Source organism: Peromyscus maniculatus, chromosome 5 (genome assembly GCF_049852395.1).
Source record: "Peromyscus maniculatus bairdii isolate BWxNUB_F1_BW_parent chromosome 5, HU_Pman_BW_mat_3.1, whole genome shotgun sequence".
Lineage (NCBI taxonomy): Eukaryota > Metazoa > Chordata > Mammalia > Rodentia > Cricetidae > Peromyscus > Peromyscus maniculatus.
In genome coordinates this window covers 99,528,125-99,544,407 of record NC_134856.1, presented here as the reverse complement: position 1 = coordinate 99,544,407, position 16,283 = coordinate 99,528,125, and the positions used below count along the sequence as shown (strand labels likewise).

General features: G+C 37.3%; 1 protein-coding gene and 1 long non-coding RNA gene across 16 annotated transcripts in view; one reads left to right on the top strand and one right to left on the bottom strand.

The window, feature by feature from the left end:
• Sugct (succinyl-CoA:glutarate-CoA transferase) overlaps positions 1-16,283 on the top strand; it is a 727,080-nt gene that overhangs the window by 257,851 nt on the left and 452,946 nt on the right. The gene's annotated exons all lie outside the window — the stretch shown is intronic.
• Positions 2,488-8,486, bottom strand: LOC143273408 (uncharacterized). Its single transcript, XR_013051501.1, has 3 exons — positions 8,120-8,486; positions 3,614-3,719; positions 2,488-3,088 (listed from the first exon to the last, which is right to left on the bottom strand). It is a non-coding gene; the product is annotated as an uncharacterized LOC143273408 (long non-coding RNA).

Genomic DNA, 16,283 nt, shown 5'->3' with positions numbered 1-16,283 from the left:
ATCCCAGTCCTCGGGGGAGACCTTGATCTGGAGGAGGTGGGAATGGGGGGTGGGCTGGGGGAGGGGGAGGGGGGCAGGAAGGGAGAGAACAAGGGAATCTGTGGCTGTTATGTGGAACTAAATAGTATTGTAAAATAAAAAAAAAAGTAAGCAAGAGTCAGATCAGTTGTAGACACTGCTCTACAGGAGGAGCGTGTGTGCATATTCCACCCCAAGAGCTCCTTTCCTTCTGTTGGTTTCTGTTGGTTTGTCTTGCCTGACTTTGATGTGATAGGTTTTTTTTTTGTTTGTTTTTGTTTTTGTTTTTGAGACAGGGTTTCTCTGTGTGGCTTTGGCACCTTTCCTGGAACTCACTCTGTAGCCCAGGCTGGCCTCTGCCTGCCTCTGCCTCCTGTGTGCTGGGATTAAAGGCGTGTGCCACCACCGCCCGGCAATAGTTTTTGTTTTATTATAGTTTAAAAATGAATGAATGAATGGAAACCTAGCCAACAGGGTGAAGGTTAACAACTGAGCTTGTACTTATACTTGCTGGGAGAGAGAAAATCAGTTTTCTCCAGTAGAGTGACACTGGGCATATCAAACACTCCAGGACAGGCCTCATGTTCAGGAGTAGTTGACCAGAATATAATTGGACTCCATGAGGTTTTTTTCTTTCTTTCTTCTTTTTTTTTGTATATACTTTTATTTGGTTGCAGTTTTTTTTTCTGTTTAGATGTGGTTTTATTTTGTTTTATAGGTTTTGTTGGATTGAGTTTTTGTTTCTTTTTTGAGAAAGAACTTCAAGTTGGGTGGATAGGGAAGGGGAGAGGATCTGGTAGGACTTGGGAGAAGGGGAAGAATATTATCAAAATATATTTGAGTTTAAAATGGTTTTGAAAAGTGAAAACTACGATAAAAATTAAAAAGATTGTAAGTATTGTGAGGGGGACTGTCTTACTACCTCTTCTTTTGTGCAGACAAGTATTGTGTCTCCATTTCCACGGACTCCATCAAAACTTGTTTGTACTAACCTAAATACTCTATGAGCTGTACATCATTTTCTTTTCATATTAAAACTCCAAACTTGTGCTTGACCCCTTCTAGTGCATTCTGACCATGCTGTATTCAATGTGATCTTTGGCAACTCCAACTCCATGCCCTTATTTCTTTGTTATTCTGGTGACTGAACCCAGCTTCTCCTGCATGCTACGTGGATATTTACCTTTGAGCTTCTGCCTGCTAACACCACAGTGCATCATTGCCTGTTGAATATAACAATGGAAACATTGGTCATTTTGCCAATTATTTAATTTTAAGATGATGTTTGGTAGTGACACAGAAGCTGATGTGATTATAAGTGACTTATTATTTTTCATTCTTAGAGAATTAACCAGTCAAATACAAACATCTTTCCCAAAGCATACAATCACTACTAATTAATAATACTTCGTTTAGAGAAATTGTCATTATTTGAAAATACTTTATTTTGTATTTAAATAAAGCAAGTTTTGAAATGTCTGGTTTAATGCTGTTTGCTCTAAGAGATACATTTTTACATAATTGAACCCATGAGATAGACACTGTATCATTTGGTTAGCAGTTTTAAAGTGAGATGGCTGGGCCTAGAGAGATGGCTCAGCATTTAAGAGCAGCATCTACTCTTGAAGAGACCCCTGGCTACAATCCTAGCATCCACACAGCAACTCAAAACCATCAGTAGCTCCATTTCCAGGAGATTCAACAAATTCTTCTGGCGTCTGTGGATACTAGGCACACACATGGTACACAGAAATACATGCAGACAAAGCACACAGCCATGTTAAATAAATCATATTTTTAATAAAATGAGATGACTAAGCTGCAGTGAGGTTAAATAGCTTGCTTGGGTCACGCAAGCTAACAGCCTATAGAGCTGGTAGAGCTTAATCCAGTGTCCCTGCCTCCTGACTGGTATTCCCAACTTGATGAACAGCTATCAGTGACTTTAAAGGAAGTCCCATTTCCCATTTGATTTTTATTATTGTTTCTTGGAATGTGACCAGTGCAGAAATATCCTAACTCCCAAATGCTGTGATGAATAACTGTGGAGCAATAGTAATCTTTCTGATGTACTCTATATCCAGTAAGAAAGTACATGCCAGTCTATCTCAAATAACAGAGCACTTTATAGAAAATGACTAAATGTATTTGGCAACACCCTTCCAAAATATACTTATGAATCCAGTTGAACAAAACTTTTATATAACTTTCTTTAACAGTGTTTGTTCCTAAAAATTATATTTAAAAATCACCCAATGGAAAGCCATTACTTTTAGTTTCTTTGCAGTTTTTAAAAATGTTACTAAGAATGCAGTTGCCAGGTTTCACTTAGTCACATTTTTATAGTCCAGTCATTAAATGGCTGAAAAAAGGCGTCTTGAATGGAAACGTTGACATAAGCCTCATTACCCGGGCTCCAGTGCACTCATTGTAAAGCATCCACCTTCTCGTGGGTTTTCTTACGATGCGATTGAAAAGGCACTGGAAAATTAATGTTGCAATGGAGAATTTGATTCTATGTATAAAATTTTAAACACTCCAACACAGTGAATGTTTACAACATCAATGAGTTTATTTGGAATTAAAGTTTATCGTGAACTTTATATTTAAAACCTTTTACAATTGGCAATGTATTATTTCTGTCCCCATTTTTAAGCTTTTCTCATTTATTTGACAAAACCATTGTTGAGTATCTCTGTTCAGGCTTACAACATTACTTACAATAATTTTTAATAAGAAAATACAAGTTTTAGGATCTTAAAGGGATCAATGGCATTTATCTTTACAAACAAACTTTAGGTGTTTAAATTTTGAAGTGTTTCCTCCGTGGTGAGATAGCACTTAATGGTAGAAACAGTTGAGCATAGGATCTGTTGTTCCTGCCATCATCATCACCATCATCACCATCACCATCATCATCAACACCATCATCATCATTACTCTCTTGATCACTGTTGGTGTGCATAGTCCCCATAAAGAAAAGAAGTTGTGGGGAATTGATCCAATTGAGATGGGCTGGGAGTACTGGATTATGTTCCATCCAAAGAGGCAATTTCTTTTTTGTGCATTCCTGCAATGTGTATAAGTATGTAAAAAGCAGTAGACATGTAAGGATTTCACTAATTATTTGAAATTCTAGGTAAGCATTTCCTTATCATCAGATTCCTTAGATATTAATTTGTGGAACTTGAGAATAAATGGCTATTTTCTTTCTAGCTCTTAAGCTTCTGCCAGATTTTAAGTGGTTTGTGGGTAAGGGGTGGTAAGCATGAGTCTTTTTTCCTATGTAACTATGGAAAAGTTGTATTCCTATATGCTTCATTTTATATACCTACCTAATGGAGATAACGATAGCATCTAACTGATAAGATCCCTGGGACACTTAGAAACATTATTGCATCATAAGGATTCAATAGGTTCTGTGACTGTCTTCAAAACATGAATAGATTCATGTTATGTTGTTTCAGGGCAGAATGGCAGAATAGGTTTGCAGGCTTTGGTTCTCATCCTAGTTTCTTATTTAAAGTTTGTTTAGAAAAGTTAGTGCATTCCCCAAGGACTTTTCTTATGAGTGAAGTAGGGTAATTATACATACCCTGTAGGCTTTTTGAAGGAAAGAGATTATGTAATGTATGTAAATGATCAAGCATAGAGTCAGCAGACCTGATAGTAGGTGGTCAGTAAATGGGAGTCATAATTATCTGCAAAACAAACAAACAAAAACCCCCACAGTAATAATTAGATTGAGTGTTCAAGGACCCTGTGTCATACATAATAGCATGACTTTGTTCAATAACACAAAGAAAAAGTCAGTGTTCTACAGACTCTCACATAGTTAACTCCCAGCCAAAAGAAATACATTACAGAGTAAGTGGTTGTAAATGTAATGTTCTATTTATACATGAGGAAAGTGTTGTGAACTGTGGAGCCATGTTTAAATATCGTGTATGAGGGCTTTCTTGTTTCTTACCTTGTAAAATGTCCGCAGTTGATTTTTTTTTTTAATTCAGGAGCTTGATATGTAGCCTAGGCAGACTTTAAACTTGCAGCAATCCTCTTGCCTCAGCCTTCTGAGTGCTAGGATTGTAGGCATATACCATCATGCCACTTTGAAACAGCATTATTTTCAATGCCTTTAAGTAAATGGGAACATGTATGAAATGGCCCCAAGATTTTGGAAATAAATTGAGAAAGATCTCTAGACTCTAGACTAGGCCATGTGGCCATGTTCTTTCTTTGCACTGTGTTTTTTTTGTTTTTTTTTTTTTAAAACCATCTTAACTTGATCTTAAAATCATAAAGGTTTACAGCTGAAAGGGACTAGTCTAATACCCCAAATTTATACCCAAGGAAACTGTGACCTGACAAGTTAAGTGATTTCTCCCAAGGCCATATAGTAAATTAGTGGCAGAATCTTGATCTCTTGTTGCCAAATCCAGAACATTTAGGAAAAAGAAATAAAAATTGGATCCAGGCAAAAGTGAAACTTCTTAGCTTAGGAGAGGTGGTATTGGGGCTCTAAAAAGTGACCTACAGCACAGAACTGCGAAGAGATTAGTTGGCTGATTTGAGGACCCTTACTTGAGGCAGAGGTTGGCTCTTATGAAATTATTTGGATGGAGACATAAAACTCCTATAAAGATGTATTATTAGTTATGTTCAAATATTAGTTATCCAGCAATGTTAGGTGGAGCCAGTAAGACAAGCAAAGTGTTTCCCAGCCTCAGGATAGGAGAGAACTTAGTTCTGGAAAGGTGCTGCCAGCAAATACGTCAAGGAGCTGCTTCTCTTTTGGTGTGTCCATTTCTTCAATACAGTAAATCTATAATGGTCCATATATCATGTGATTGTGCTGATAAGCAAGGTGATTCATAAGATGAATTTAGCATCACATCTGGCACACATAGTAACCACTTACCTAATAGCTAACTGTGCAATGCCAGATGATCAATCTCTTTACAGTAAAAGATCTGTTAAGGGGAGGTAAAACCTTCTTCTTTAGAAAGGACTGAGATTTACTAGGTTTCCAGAGTTTTAGAAAAATGGCTTACAATTTAGAATAAACAGGAAAGTAGTAAGTGACTTACATGGACACGGAAGTAGAAAGGAGATACAAACTGAGATGCTAAACAATGGATTACATGCAGTTAAATAATTAGTGTGCCTGCATGAGTGTGTGTGGTGCTGGGATCAAACCACGGTGTATCTTAGCAAATACCATCACTGAGTTACACTGTAGCCCTAAAGTTTTGATTAACAGCATATATAGAGAAATTTCTAAGAACATAAACTATTTAGTTCTTGTGGATATCTTTCTCTCCTTATAATATCTGATTAACAAGATTTAATAGTCACAAAAAACCTTTTTCTGGATAATATGCTCTCTTATTTTAAAAAGCTGAGCTACAGGGACACTCTAAAGTAGAATCATTTTCATCAGCTTTCCTTTGGCATTTATCCAAAGCCTTTATTTAGGGAATCATAAAATTGCAAACTTGATTATTGCCATGAAAGGATAATATTAAATATGATGCAGAATACATGAGTTAATTTATAAAATTAATATGAGAGAAGATGAGGACTCACACCCTCTAGAGCCTTCTGCCTGTCAACAGGGTACTTGCTCCTGTACAGATCTGAAAGAAGATGCAAACTTCCTTAGATTGTTTTATGGTGCTTTTCTGAGAAAAATTAATTGGTGAACTTTTAAAAGGAATTTTTAATTAAACTTACTTGAGAAATACCATTGGAAAACTAGGCCTCTTTGGAGATTGAAAATTCACTACTACATTTGATTTTTGAAAAATGCAGTTAAAAAAAGGCTGTTGAACTTGATTTCTCAAACTTTTTTGAGTGAAGAGAAGGTATATATGTGGTGTCTATGTGTTCATGGGTGATGGACGAATGTCTTTCTGTACACTGTGAATATGTGTTTTTCTGATCAGTTGATAAATAAAGTCATTTGGCCTATGGCAAGGTAGCTTAGTGGCAGGCAGGAAATTCAAAGGGGGAGACAGGAAGAAGGCAGGGGGAGACATCAGCCCATCATCCAGGGAGTAGCATGTAATGGCACAGGAAAAGTCATGGAACACATGGCAATGTATAGATTAACAGAAATGACCTGAGTTTAAATATAAGAGCTAGTCATTGGAAAGCCTGAGCTAAAGGTCAAACAGTTTTAATTAATATAAGCTTCTGTGTGTTTACTTGGGGGACGCGAGTAGGAGAGATTTGTTTTGACTGCTGGCTGGCGGAACACAGGAAAACTTCCAGCTACATGTGTGTCAGCGTGGAGGTGCTCTGAAAGAGATGGTTCTATTTGCTCTTTATGAACATGTTTCATGGAACTCATACAATAGCTGGGTGGTGGTGGCACACACCTTTAATCCCAGCACTTGGGAGGCAGAGGCAGGTAGATCTCTGTGAGTTTGAGGCCAGCCTGGTCTACAGAGTGAGTTCAAGGACAGCCAGAGCTGTTACAGAGAAACCCTGTCTTGAAAAACAAATAAGCAAGCAAGCAAGCAAACAAACAAATGTACTACAAAATGATTTCCAAATAGGTGTAAATATAAGGACCTCTGAAGTGCCAAGCCCTATGCGAGGCAGATGGATCATAGTTTCATAAGATAGATCCAAACTTCTTGTTCACTGCTCCCTCCAAAACTACTGTGCATGATAACCCTAGTGATCAAGATCAAGGCACCATCAGTAATGAGGCAGCTGCTTCATTCTTGTCTCTGCTTCTTTTGTGTAGTCTGGTCCTTTGTCTAACATTTATTTTTCCTGAGGATCTCTTGACTTTCTTACTTAGTTTCTGACTTAATATGATCTTCTGAGTCCCACCTCTCAAGGCTTTTGAGTCTTTGAGCTGATGCAATTAATTGATTTCTGATTAGTGAGTGAATCAGTCGACTGGCATAGGAATGGTAGCTTTACATTTTCATTCAAGATAAGATGAGGAACACTCAGTTGAACATTGTATAGAGATGCTTCTTCAGGGGGTTTCAACTGAAATATTTATTAAAAATATCTCATACTACTGAAACTAAGAACTATATTTTTGGAGACAGGGAATGGTAAATTATTCCTAGTTCATTCTGTTACTATATATAAAAATTCCTCAGTGTTTTTCACATTTATTAATAGGGCAGGAATCTCAGACAAACTAAAATATAACAATTGCTCAAACACACAAATAAATCCTAAAATAAACCAATATATCTTTGCTACCCTTGGATGTTTTAGATAATGTAGTATGTTCATATGGTAAGAGAGACAAGACATAGAAGACCTGATATGTCCTCTTAAATAGTTAATGAAACCAGGAACACTGATTTTTGTTACTGATGGACCAGAAAGACTTGAATTTCTTTTTATATTGTTTGGGAAGGTTTATACAGACTCTCTCTTAAGTTACTTTGGGAGACACAACTTCCTAATTCAACAGAATTTTGTTGAAAGCCTTTCAGAGCACAACTAGGACTCAGCCATGGTGTATGTCTGGTGGGAATCCAACTCTTGTGTATAACCAATGTCAGAGACATAGGTGCTTACAGAATAATGTTCAGATTACATCTTTTTAAAATGAATGTTTCATGGGATATAAATGGTTAAAGTATGTATTGAGCCCCTAATCTGACAATTCAGTATAGTTCTGTATTGTATTGTTAGAAGTCTGGGTCTGTTTTTCTCTCTTCTGGTCACATATAAAAGGACCCATGGACCCTTAATCAGCTGACTGAGGCTTATCTCATGCAGATTCTTAGGGACTTGAGAAAGAAAGTAAGTAAACTATGCTCAACTATGTTAGGGGTTATTTTGCCCTTTGAATATTAATTTCACAGAGAGAGAATTCTTTAGTTATCTAGTCCTCAAGTGTTGTGTCTTATCATGCAGGCCTTCCCTACCATAAAGTAGCAATTTATTTTTCTGGTATTTACCTTAAGCTTGTATATTCAAATGTCCAGCCAGGAGAAGGAATATAGAACTATAATTTATTAAGCTGTGCTTTTACATATTACACTAAGTTCTTTCAATACAAGCACTATCTTATTTTTAGTGTGTTTTTTATAATATTTTGATTGATATATATTCCTTTTACCTGGTCAGGTTTCATAAGGACATCTTCATACAAATGCATAATGCACACCGAGTGTATTTCCTGCTGTCTCCTCTGCCATCATCTTTTGCACTCCTTCTGCATTGTCAGGCCCTTTGTTCCTCTAGACAAAGGTTCCATTTATACCTTCATGTCACATACTCATGTATGGTTTTATATGTCTCTGTGAAATGTAGGATGCACAAATGAGAGAAAATGAGATGTTTGACTTTTTGAGACTATATTTGCTTACTATGATTATCTCTAGTTGCATCTGTTTTCTGTAAATAACGTAACTTTTTCCTTAGGATAAAAAATACCATTGTGTACATATTACACACTTTTTTCTTTTATTTAAAATAGATTTTTTTTTCTCACGTAATATATTCTGATTATGGTTTCCCCTTCCCGCATTCCTTCCAGTTCCTCCCCACTTCCCCTCCTGTCTGGATCCACCTCCTTTTTGTCACTCATTAGAAAACAAACAGTCATCTAATAACTAATAACAAAGTAAGATAAAATAAGAACACATCAGAATAGGACAAAACAAACAGAAGGAAAAGAGCCCAAGAAAAGTCACAAGAGACAGATAGAGGCACAGAGACCCACTTGTTTGTACACTTCCCAACCTCATAAAAATGCAAAACTGGAAGCCATAATATATATGCAAGTGGTAGGATAAAAAAGAGAAAAAAAATCAAAATTAAAGTAAAAACTGATAAAAGAAAAAAAAGGCAAGAACTGATACATGAGACAAGGAAAGATGCTTTTTGATTTGTTGTCTGTTGGCCATCTACTACTGGACATGCAGCCTATCCTTAAGAGTAGTTTCCCAAGTGAGACTTTCTTGGAGAAAATCAAAATTTCATTTTCAAGTAGTTATCAATTGGAGATAGCTTCTGGGCTAAGGATAGGGGCTTTCATCCACATTTCCTTTTAGCTCTAGGACTCCATCTGGTACAGACTCATGTAGGCCCTATGCATGCTGCTTCAGTCTCTGTGAGTTCATATATACACTGGTCCTCTTGTGTTTAGAAGGCCTTGTTTCCTTCATGTCCTCAACCATCTCTGCCTCTTATCCTATTTTGGACTCCTAAAGGGTTCCCTGAGCCCTGAGGGGAGGGACTTGATGGAGAGATCCCATTTAGGGATGAATGGTCCAGGGCCTCTTACTCTATTTTTCAGCTGTGAGTCTCTGTATTTGTTCCCATCTGCTTCTGGAGAAAGCTTCTCTAATGATGGCTGAATAAGCCACTGCTCTATGAGTATAGCAGAGTATCATTACGAGTCATTTTATTGCTACGTTCTTTTTGTATTTGGTTTTTTCCTAGGTTCTTAGGCTATTTAGTCTCAGGTCCTTGGTCACCCAGGCAGTGTCAGGTATGGGTTCCATCTTGTGGAGTGGGCCTTAAGTCCAATCAGTTATTGATTGGTAACTCCCACAAGCTCTGTGACACCATTGCACTAGCGTGTCTTGCAGATAGGACAAATTGGAGATAGAAGGGTTTGTAGCTTAGCTGAGTTGGTGTTTATCTCTCTCCTTTGGTAGTGTGCAGAGTAATTTCTAATACCAAGAACATTAGCCCACAGGGGTGAAGGCTATAGATAGGCACCACTTTTACTCTTCTGTGTTCAATGAGTTGTGTAGGTGTTGTATTAAGCATAGGGCCTTACCATCAGTTTGTAGAGAGCAACCTATAGCTTTGGCAACAGCCCGTGTTGTTTGTTCATTCCTGTGAGATCCTTATGGCTAAAAGCTCAATTAGATGCAACCCATTCCCAGTTCTAGAAGCTTCATTTGGTGAAAAGAGATGTCCAGTTGGGGCTCTGTCTCTGCCATTATTTGGTGATTTCATTTAGATTGCCTTCATTTATGTATATATTTAGGAAATTTCTATGTATTAGGTTTCCATACTACCCCTCAAATGGCCCTTAATTTTTTCGGTCTCTTCCCATATTCCCTCCCTCATCTGTTCCCTCTTCCCTATTCTTCCCTGCTTCATCCTTTTACTCCCAGTCCCTTTTTCTACACTTAACTTTTGTGATTCTATGGATTGTACCTTGGTTATCATTACTTAACAGCTAACATCCTTGTATCAGTGAATACATATCACATTTGTCTTTCTGGGTCTGGGTTACCTCACTCAAGATATTTTCTAGTTCCATCAGTTTGCTTGCAAATTTGGACAATGTAGCTGTTACTTCTGTCATCCTGTTGATTTTTGGGGTTGATTTGGCTGATCTGGCTGGCCAGGCTGGTGTCCCTTTTCTCTCTCACCACTCCATGTGCATGCCTCCCAAAGCTATGCCCTCAGCAGACAATCTCTCTGAATAAGGAGGACCAGATTTCAGTCAAGGGTACACAAGTAGCTGCACTCCCCTGCTAGAGCCTCCAAACAACCGCTCAAGGTCCACACTTTATCCACCCCTCATCCCTATATTAATGGACACCTATATTGTTTTCATAACTTGTTTTGTGAATAGTGCTGTAATAAACATATATGTGCAAGTATGTCCTTTTCGTATGTTGACTTAGAATCTTCTTGATATATCTGTACTATATGGCAGTTCTATTTTCAGTCTTTTGAGGGGTTTCTACACTAATGTCTATCATGGGTTGATGAGTTTACACCCTCATTAGAAGTATATAAAGGCTTCCTTTGACAACATCTTGGCAGCATTTGTTATTGACATTCTCGATGAGATAAGGTGGAATCTCAATGCAGTTTTAATGTGCATTTCTCTATGGTAGAATATATTTATATATATAAATTTTGTTATGTTTATTGGCCATTTTGAGAAGTGTCTTTTCATTTAATCAGCCCATTTATTGACTGAGTTGTTTGATTTCTTTTTATTTATAGGGTGGTTCTTTGAATATTCTAGATATTAATCTTTCATGAAATTTCCAGTTACAAAGATTTCCTCCCATTCTGCCTCTTCACTCAATTATTTTCTTTGTTGTATAAAAATAATTTCATGAAATCTCATTTGCTAATTGTTAGCATTATTTACTGTATGATTAAAGTTCTTTGCAGAAAGCATCTGTCTCTGCTTATATTTTAAGTGTTTTTTAGGTCTTAAATGAAGGCCTTTGCTACATTTGGAGGTGGCTTTTGTACAGGGTGAGAGGGATTTAGTTTTATTCTTCTACATGTGGATGTTGAGATTTCTGAGCATAATTTATTGAAGAGACTTCCTTTTCTCCAATGTGTGCTTTAGAATCTTGGTAAAAAACTTAGCTCTAACTGTGTGACATTATACATGGGTCTGTTCTAGTGATCTGCATGTTTGTTTCTGTGGTATACCATGCTGTTTTTGTTACTCTTACTCTTTAATATAATTTGAAATCAGGTGTGGTGATACTGCCAGGATTGTTCTTATTGTTCACAATTGTTTTGGCATCCATATGAGTTTTACAATTGGTTTTCCTTTTTCTACAAAGAATAATATTTGGGTTTTGATGGTGATAGCATTTAATATGTATATTGGTTTTGGTAGGATAGCCATTTCTTACACTGCTGATCCATGAGTGCAGGAGGAATTTCCATCCTTTAATCTTGTCTTCACTTTCTTCCCTTGGTATTTTAAATTTCTCATTGTAGAAGTGTTTTAAATATTTCACTAAGGAATGAGTCTTAAAAAATATTTGTGGGATAGTGATGTAGATCAGTGGCAAAAATCATGAATATCATGCACAAAGCCTTGAGATTCGTATACAGTGTAGAAAAAAATTCAAACCTTGGAGTGTGGTGGTTTTCTCAATGTCCTACAATATGCTTCCAGCATTTTATTTGTTCCATTGCTTGTTTGCTTTATTTATTTATTTATTGCTTTAAAATTGTATTTGTTTATTTATTTCTTCTCTCTTTCCCTCTCTGTATGTGTTTGTACATGTGGGTGTGTTGAAACACTTGTGTGTACTACAGAATATGTGTGTGATCAGAGGATAACTTGTGGAAGTCAGTTCTCTCATTCTGTGTATGTTCGGGGGATCAAACTCAGATCAACATAGTCATTGGTAAACACCTTTACCCACTGAGCCATCTTACCAGCCCTATTCCATTACTTTCTAGAAACGTCTGTAAATTTTTCAAATGGAGTTTTCTAGAAGCCTTTTTTGACCCTGAAGTCAACCTGCTTTATATATATATATATAAATATATATATATATATATATATATATATATATACTGTATGTGTGTACATGTATATATATAATATATATAATGTGATAGGCATCACATTATTTTCAATAATATATATTTTCAACAATATATATTCAGTATAATAATATATATTATTGAATATAGATTCTTCTGTCATGCAATACTTCCTGACAATAGTATCCCTTCCTGCCATTCCTCCCAGCTCTCCCTCCCACTTTCCCTGTCTCCCAGATCCACTTTCCATCTATTTCCCTTCAGAAATGGGCAGGCATCCAAGAGACAACAACCAAACACAACAAACAAGATTGAAAAAAAGATAAGGCAATGCTGTGGATATTGCTCTATATATAAATAAAACACTGGTTGGCAAGTGGCCAGGCAGGAAGTAGGTGGGACAAGGAGAGAGGAGAATTGTGGGAAGCGGAAGGCTGAGGGGAGAGACACTGCAGCCACCGCCAGGAGAAGAGCATGTAAAGACGCTGAGAAGCCACCAGCCACGTGGCAAGGTATAGATTTATAAAAATGGGTTAATTTAAGATAAAAGAACAGTTAGCAAGAAGCCTGCCACGGCCATACAGTTTATAAGTGATATAAGCGTCTGAGTGATTATTTTATAAGTGGATTGTGGGACTGCAGGGCTTGGGGAACCTGGAGAGAAGCCCTCCAGCAACAATACACAGCCAAGAAGAATAAACAGCTGAATTCAAAAACCATCAACAATTTCCAGAATTTAAAATCCTTCTTAGCTGATTCAGTAGGCTGTATTCTCCTGGTATCATCCATCTCCCCTGACTCCTACAATCTTTCCTTCTTGCTTTCATGAGATTCCCCAAACTTGGAAGAGAAGGACCAGATGGCGACCTCCAATTATAGACTCTCACCCATAATGTCTGGCTGCTGGAGGAAGCCTCTCTGATGATGACTGCACCAATTTATGAGTATAGCAGAATATGATTATGAATTAGTTTATTTGGCCCCTATTTAAGACGACATTTCACCTGTTCCTACAGTCTACCAGGTCCTCTCATAAGCACGTATATCTCCACTGTCACACATTTTCCTTGTGTGCTTTAGATTCCAGGTTCCTGGCCAGGAACTCATATTTGGAAAGAACATTTTACTTTCAGGATTATGGCCAATTACTTGGTAATAACTATTTATATTGTTTTCTAGAAAAGGTATAGAGGCTGATGCTATCGCCTTTGATGCGAAACTTTGGCATTGGAAAGATATAGTGAAAATACCTCAGTAGAGAGATGGAGACTGTCAGTGTCTTAACTTAGGAAACCTGGAACTGCTAATAGAAGCATAGCCACCATCTGTCTTTAACTTAGCTTCACCTACAGACTTCAGTGATCATCTTTGGGGAAGGAAGTTGGCTGTGGTAGTTCATCTTGGTATATTTGCTCTTCTCATTTGCTCTTCTCAGGGGGTCCTGGTCCTTTGTCTTTGAATTCCTGAGAGTTGCTCCTCTACCCTATTTTCTGCTTCCAAGTTTTGCTGTCAAGTATTTTGTATAGTGTTTAGTATTCCCTTTTTAAAACTTAATTTTAAAAATTTCTTTTGAGAATTTAATATAAGTTCTATATTTACATATACACCCTTCTCTCCTTTCTACAACTCCTCCCACTCCTCACATTTTCTATCAAATTCATGACCTCTTTTTTAAGTGTCACATATATGTAAATATCATAAGTAAGTATTCATATATAAATACAGCATGCTGGCTCCATTTAGTTTACTCTTATGTGTATTTATTTAGGGATGACTACTTGGGATTAGATAACATACCAGGAGCTTGTCCTGGAAAAGACTGATTCTCCCTCTCTAAATAGTCATCTCTAAGAGCCTGTAGCTTTTCATCCAGGGGTAGAGCCCTGAAAGATCTCCCCTATCCATGTTGTCATGTTCTCTGATGTTACTATTAAGCTGGCTGTGTTTGAGCCACCATATTGTTGAGATTTCATGGATGTGGCTTCCCTGTCATATTTAAAAGAGTATCTTAGGATAGTTGTCCTGGTCCCCTGGCTCTTATTCTATTCCCACTCCCTCTTCTGTGATGTTACTTGAGTCTTTGGTGTAGGATATGTATGTATATATATATATATATATATATCCTACAGTACCCCACAGTCTTGGATTTTTGTAACTCCATTTGCTGCAATACTTCAGGTGTGAGAGTTACTTATTTATGATTGTTATAATACATATTTAGAATGCAGTTAGAAATTATACTTATTTTGGACAGTGGTGGGTGTAGGTTCTTCTCTAGGGTCCATGACCTCATCAGCTACAGGCAGTAGGCTAGGTTTATAGCACTAGGCATTAATACCTTCCTATTGAGCACCTTCTGGTTCTATGAGGACTAGTCCTTGGAGAGACTTTTGGGTTGGTTCCAGCTTGATTCCTCCAGACCCATGTCCAGAGTGTTATGTCTTCAGCAATAGGGACGCGACTTCAAATTCTGGGAGGCAACCAAGGATATGGCAGGAACCTGTATTATTTTGGTAATTTTTCTGGACTCCCCTGATCAATGACTCTAAGGAGGTTTTCCATTTCCAGCACTGGGGTATTTAGTAGTTTTTCAGTTTCAGTCACATAGTAGTGTTGATATAACAAAAATAGTACTATCTATCTGTTGCCCATATACTTTTTAAACAACAGTTGGCTAGCATGTGGGACTTGAAGTTACCCTTGTCTGTTGTCCACAAACCTACATGCACCAAAGCTCAATCTCCTTGCTTCTTATACCTTTTTGTGGGGGCTTGACTTCTACTTTTCCTGTATTCTCTGTTTAGTTATTGTTTGTTTTTGTTAACTTCCAGGTTCCTGCGAAACCATTTTTTTTCTGCCTGAGATTACAACCCTTTATGTAGAATCTGGAGCAATGCTCTGAGCTTTATCTTCATAGCTCGGGACCTACAGTCACTATATATATCTTTTTTTTTAAAAGATTTATTTATTTATTTTGTATACAGCATGTATGACCAGAAGAGGGCATCAGATCTCATTACAGATGGTTGTGAGCCACCATGTGGTTGCTGGGAATTGAACTCAGGACCTCTGGAAGAGCAGTCAGTGCTCTTAACCTCTGAGCCATCTCTCCAGCCTCCACTATATATATCTTATGAGCTAATTGCCAGCTATAGGGATTTCACATATTGTTCTGGCAGGTTTTGCACCGATTACCTTCTACACCCTCATACTCTATCCCAATAATTGCTTTCCTTAACCATGCTCATTCAAATTACCATGGCCTGAACTTTATCTGTCATCTCTAGACCTCAGTAGGTCTAATATTGAGGTTTTCTCCAATTCTTGTCTTACTGTTCATGCACTGTGATTTTTTTCACTAATAAATATAGGGATGCAGTTAAGATATGCTTGAAAAAACATTACCAATCAAGTCTATAAATTTCTTTAAGATATTCCTATTCTAACCATAGTTGCTATGTTTTTCTAGCTTGAGTCTTCAGCAGGTGGTAGTAAAATGCTGTGCTTGTGTCACTGAAGTTCTACTCTGTACATCCTTCCCATGAGTATGATGTAGGTGTAGGCTTCTTGTCACAAATGCTGTTTTCTATATGGCATATAGCTGTTATAAAGCCATGAGTGTCATAACATATTTAGTATACAAGAGGGAGGTTAAGGAAAGATTGATACTGTCAGGGAACTTTTACATTGGAGTGTTTGTGAAAAATCAAATACTCTGGTTAAGCCTGTTTTTCACTTTCCATTAAAAAGTGGGTGCTATTGATAAGCTTTCCAAGTCATTTGGCTTAAGACTCACTCTAACCCAGCCAGTTCAGAACCATCACAAGTGATTTCTGGCACGCGTCTCAGGAAAAATGATCTGGCTTGCCATTTTCCACTGTAGTTTTCTTGAAGAAAAGCAGACTGTCTTCACAGAGTACTATAAGGAAAACTACATCCCTGATAACTTGCGAAGGACATGAATAACTGAAGACCCTTTTCCTTCCTTGCTGTTTTCTCTACGA